Raw genomic sequence first — 6,000 nt, forward strand, 5'->3', positions numbered from 1 at the left:
TAGACACGAAGTTGCACGCTTCATTGTCCACGTGCTTTCTCACGTGACGCTCGCACCTGATCGAGCGTATCAATTTTCCAGCGAGTCATGACTTCGCTGAAGAATCCCCGGGTGGGACTTGATTATGGCGCGTGAATCGATCGTGTGAAACGACGAGGGGAGAAATGAAAAATGATAGCCCCGATGGTTGAGTTTTGTCTTCTTACGCGCGTCCGGATTTTCGGTCTTAAAAGCCGTTAAACATCGCATCAGAGTCGCGTCAATGATTCAGTATTTACGTACAATGCCGGTGAAATTGGCTCCAAAGACTCCATCCGTCGATGGATTCATATAAGACGCCCAAAACGTTTTCTCGCGCGCGTTTTCACGAGCCCACACCCTCACACGTGGAAACCATTTGGGACCGCGACCCTCAAAATGCAACGAAAAACGTGAGTCCCGCAGCGGCACGCAATTTCGCGCTTTTCATTCTTCATTTAGCTTAACTAATCGTGTACGCCACGCGAATTCTCGTGACAATGTAACGCAATTTTTATCGATTATCGATTTTTCAATCTCTCGTGGGCGTACTGATTTATTTATGACTACATGCGTGAAAGAATGTAAAGTAAAAGCGCTAAAAATGATGACTAATATCATCTATGAGAGAGAAGAAATAGGATTATTTCTTTTGCAGGTACGGTTCGCGCGAATACGTTAAGTATGCATGAGAGTTCATTAGAATTTAATTATCATAGCATAGAGAATACCGGCACGTTGTTAATTATTATTGTGACCTCTGCTAAGATCTTAATGATACGATGTTAAGAATTAAGTTTCTTTCATAATGAAGAGAAAGAGAGAAAGAATCATTATATAATAAATTAGCAATGTTATAAAGAATTTGTTTTGTTTTGAATAGTTTATATATCGAGAAACATAATATGTGTTTGAAATATTTAATTATCTGGATTAGACAACGAAGTAATTGCGAGAAAATTGCGAATCTTCGTTTAATTATACAATATATGTATGAAAAATATATTCTTATATACTATATTATATATTATTTCCACATATTTTAAACATTATATTATGTAGACACATTTTAATCGAATAAATACGTTTGAATAAATACAGTTCGAATTATGTTTAAAATTATATATATAATTTTGCAATTTAATTAATTTTAATTGCTTTTAATTATTCACCAATCATAATTATATTGTAATTTAATCACATCTAAATTAAATAACTACGTAAAATCTAAATTTTAAAATTATAATATTTTCTTCAAAATATATATTTATTGAATAAAATATTTTGAAACATGCTCTTCCCCTCTTTTTCTCTTTCTCTCTAATATTTTTATCACATTGACAAAATTTTGCAGTTGTAATAAAATCATAATATTGTACAACAATAAATATAAGCTTTGGAATAATATTTAAAATAGCGACACTACATAAATAATTTATTTACTTGAATTGTGGCAATGCATGTGTATATGTCATAATGTCAGCACACATTTTTTTGCATATTGAGGTGTCTCGAATGCCAAACGTCAAGTGCCACGAACGCGCGTTGCAGTCGGTCTGCGGTTTTACGCATTAGAGTATTTAAATTTTATCGACACGGCTCACGAGTGTCTCGTCCGGTCAAACAAACCCACGAAAGCGGCATTCGTCGTTTCATTGTCCATACAACGCGATCTTCTCAAGGAAGAATATGCATCCCCGTCGTAAACCGAGCGTACGACAACGTGACCCTCGCGAAAGATACGCGACGTATAATTCCTGGTGCACGCACGCATATATTACTATACTGCGGTTATCACACCGCCGCGTGTTTCACCTACTCTTGTTTTTTTCTCTCTGTTTTTTTTTCTTTTTTTGTTCAACGCGTAAATGGATTTTATGCCGTGGGTTCGTTGAACCGTCCGTCGCCGCCGCCGGCGCGTTATACTTGATCGTTAAAATGGGAAATACCCGGCGACCATGCAACGTAATGAAGACTGCACATATACACATGTATTGTCCTTCTCTGTTCTCCTCTTCCCTGTTGGTGTATTACGTGATACCTGACTGGATATCTGCGATATTTACGTGCGCGATACGAAATGTAGAGATCCATGTAAAATGGATTAGATCAAAGATATTTCTCGGTATCGCTCCACGTAATCAATTTGTCACCGCAGTCTTACATCCGGTTGTACCAATAACTGATTCATTCTTCTAAGATGCATTGATCTATTTATTGGATCCAAAATTATATAAATTTGATCTTAACATCAGTAAAAGCTTTATTTTATTTAAATCAATGTTTTATGATAAAATCTAAAACAGTGAGTTGTGCATTTTTATATAATTTGAATCTACATTTTAAAAATTTTCTTTTTAAATTTATGTAAAATTAAGAGATTTTTAACTTTGCAAAATTTGAATTTCTGTTCTCTCTTGTTTACTTTGCGGCTGAAATAATTATGTGCTTGTACATATTTATTTTTATTTGTTTTAAATAATTAATTTTAATTGCTTTTAATAATAATTAAATCGATAATAAATTAAGCGAATTAAAATAATACTACATTATTAATGTAATTTTTAATCTTCTTTTAATTAACTTGAAGCTTTTTGCTTATCTACATAATGAATATACATTCATGTATACATATTTACAAATTTAGTTTACATGGGTACAACCGGACGTTCATTATTGTAAATCTGTTATATTTTTCAAAATAATTTACGTTGTTATATCTATTATTAATTTAGTGTATTTTTTATTAATTCTCAATTGATTCAAAATTACATCATATAAATTTGAAAAAGGACTTCTCTTATATTATGTTTATTAATATAAATTAATAGATTTGAGTTTTATTCTTTCTACCTTTTTCAATTTCTTTTCAATTTTCTCAATATTTATAAAATCAGACTTTTTATTTCTAAAAAAATTTTTAAAACATAAAACTTTTTAATATTATAAATACATTACTTTAAAATCATATGAATCCATTGAGATTTAATGCTATTTTTATCTCTTTTAATTGATCAAATTTTTCTTTACAAAAGTGATTCATTACTATTGGATGTAAATATCATTATTCAAGCATTATCGTTACATAGCTTGCTTCCAATTAAAAAATATACATCCAATATTATTTGTTTTTCTTTGACACAATAGAAAATGACGCTTCAAACAATATAGATATATTTTTATGTATGAAAGTAAATCTACTCACCAGATGCTGCGTGTCATCATAACCCTTTCTGCCTCGATGGTCGTCCCTGACGAGTCTGCTCCTCTTCCAATTCGACTCCATATAAGGAAAATTCACTCACTGACACGAACTTAGAAACACAGCTGATTAGAGACACTAATGACACAGTATTCACCTACGTGTGCGATGTATAGAATCCGCGGAGAATACGAAGCGAATTTCATTTATGGGACGCGCGACGCAAAAACACGACAGCGAAATTCATTATGCAACTACTTGTTGAACGCACGAGACGCTTCTCATGAGATGACGGTTAATTATGATCTCATTAATACACATACGTACTAGGATTCACTCTCGATATCGAAATTCACGGCTGCCGATACCTCTCGGACACTCGCGAGACACTCGACTGAACAGAAGGCGTCATTTGATCCGGCACAACCGACGTGACGTGTCCTTCCCGCGTCTCGATTGTATGTAAACAACTTCGCGTCGTCCCGTAACCGGCACGAATAAATCTTTCACGTAGCACACATATACCTACACAATTACGTTGTATTATGACGCGAATCTTTCGTACTTATTATTATCGTCGTACATGTTATTTATTATTGTCCCGTCTTTCTCAATTAATGCGAAAATTGTACTCACTTTTCAGAGAATAACAAGCGTCGTACACCCGGCTCGGTCGCGATGTTTCGTGTGACGTCACGAACATAAATAAAAATTATATAGAGCGGAGATATCCTCGGACGGAAAGATGCGATTTCATTGGTACTTACAAAGCGACCAATAGAAAGTTTCGATATGACTGCACTTGCACTTACACTTGCACTTCACATAATAAATAAATAAACGCGTTGCACGCACACATATATTATGTTGTATTACGCGACACGAATGTTTCGTACACGATTATTGTACGTTATGTCTTTCTTAATTAGCGCACACCTGAAATTTACTCGATATAATCGAATTATACACAAGGTTTACTTTTAACGAGAATAGACGCTACCTTTCGCGCGCGAGATCCACTCTCGAATGAACAGAAAGCGTCACTTGATTCGAACACAACACGACGCGTCCTAACCTTCCCGAGCCTCTTGACACTTGATATAAACAACTTTGGTAACCGGCAGAAATAAATATATCCCGTTCATGTATATACATAATTGTATTCCACGCGATGATTTTAAATGACGTCACAGCCATAGATCTAATGAACGTTCCTGGTTCTTGCAAGGATAATATACAGGGTGTCCCTGAGCATGAGCTCACGCACTTGTGAGGAGGTAGAGCGCAGTAAATTAAATAAAGAAATCCTATTCCCTGTAACGATTTTTGTAATAATAATAGAAATATTAATTATTGAAAGTTCATCACAGTTACTTTCAAGGTCAATTTTAAGATTGACAGAGGCACTTTCAGAAAAAACGTTTGATACAAAAGTTTCTTATTTTTTCACGTACAATTCGAATCTGTAATAAAAAGTACCATGTTCCCCTAAAAAAATTCAACTTCCGATCCGGATAGTGTATTTCCGGTCGGAATCAAAAGTTGAAAATATCACCATTTGATAGAGCGTACCCGATTTACTTAAAAATTGTTCGCGATTTTTGACAAAAGTCATTTATTTTCATTTTAAAAGGGGTGTATGGGTGGTCTGGGACACCCTGTATATCTAGATAAGCCTATGTATACATATAAATATGCACAGAGAAATTGACCAATCAAGTGTCTAATATATAGGATGTTATATTGCTACCTTTTTTGTCACAATTTCTATTTTTTGCCTATCTAATGATAGCTTACACATTGCTTATTATCAGCGCGAGTTCTGATTGGCTCTCTGCTTTTTTGCCAAGATGTGAATGCGCCCTTAGACGAGTGATTGACTGATTTTTCTTATGCACTACGCGTCTATATAAATTTGTGTATCAGCATAAACTTTCAACGTATTACGTAATAAAAGGTGAGCGTTTTTCTCGCTATTTCTTTTTTCCTATATTATAGAATATTAGTCAAAGTTTTTTCCCTTTTTACTTATCCATTTATTACTTCACATTATGTCTACAGCCACGAGCAACAAATACCATAAATGTGAAAACGATTACCAGCGATAAACCGAATCCCGATCTGGTGCGGTGTGTATATAAAATAGGACAACAAACCATAATGTACGTATTGTGAAAATGTGGCTAATTACTGTCGTGTATGTTTAATTAATATATAATAGTCTTGTCGACAAGCACACAACTTTATCGGTAAATAAAGCTAATACAAATATCACATAAACAAGTATAAATATTTTTAAAATCTTCAAAATCTATATTACAAATTATTTATTTATAAAGTATATAAATATTTAATTTTAGTGTATAAATATTAAAATTATTAACAGAAAAAATGCCAAAATAATAGTAAATAAATAGAATTAGAAAAGTCAATTAAAATTTCATTTAGGAAAAATATCAAATAATTAAAGAAATCTCAAAGAAATTTGCTTTCATATATAACATATATATAATATTCCTTAACACAATACAGTCTATAAACTTTCTCATTGTATAAAGTACAATTGTGTAAAGCATTTTATTACTTATCATTCTAACAATGTTAATTTTGTGCTGCATCAATCGAAATCTCGCCTATTTTTATAATATTTAAATATGGCTGATTGCGCGCCTATTATAAGTGTACTGCGAAGTTCGCGTCAAGACGTGACGTCACGCGTCGTGACGTCACAGCGTCAAGTTGTCATTTGGGGATAACTCGCGTCTGTGTCCTCGCGACCT

The 6,000-nt window shown here is 33.5% G+C and overlaps 1 long non-coding RNA gene across 1 annotated transcript in view; it reads right to left on the minus strand.

The window, feature by feature from the left end:
- LOC145974031 (uncharacterized) overlaps positions 1-3,818 on the minus strand; it is a 77,039-nt gene extending 73,221 nt beyond the window's left edge. The window contains exon 1 of the long non-coding RNA XR_014439608.1: positions 3,224-3,818. This is a non-coding gene — a long non-coding RNA (uncharacterized LOC145974031). The remainder of the gene's footprint in view (positions 1-3,223) is intronic.
- Between the last annotated feature and the right edge of the window lie 2,182 nt (positions 3,819-6,000).

The sequence above is a fragment of the Camponotus vicinus genome, unplaced genomic scaffold, assembly GCF_025532165.1.
Source record: "Camponotus vicinus isolate PSW18456_S1 unplaced genomic scaffold, iyCamVici1.0 SCAF_7, whole genome shotgun sequence".
Classification (NCBI taxonomy): Eukaryota; Metazoa; Arthropoda; class Insecta; order Hymenoptera; family Formicidae; genus Camponotus; species Camponotus vicinus.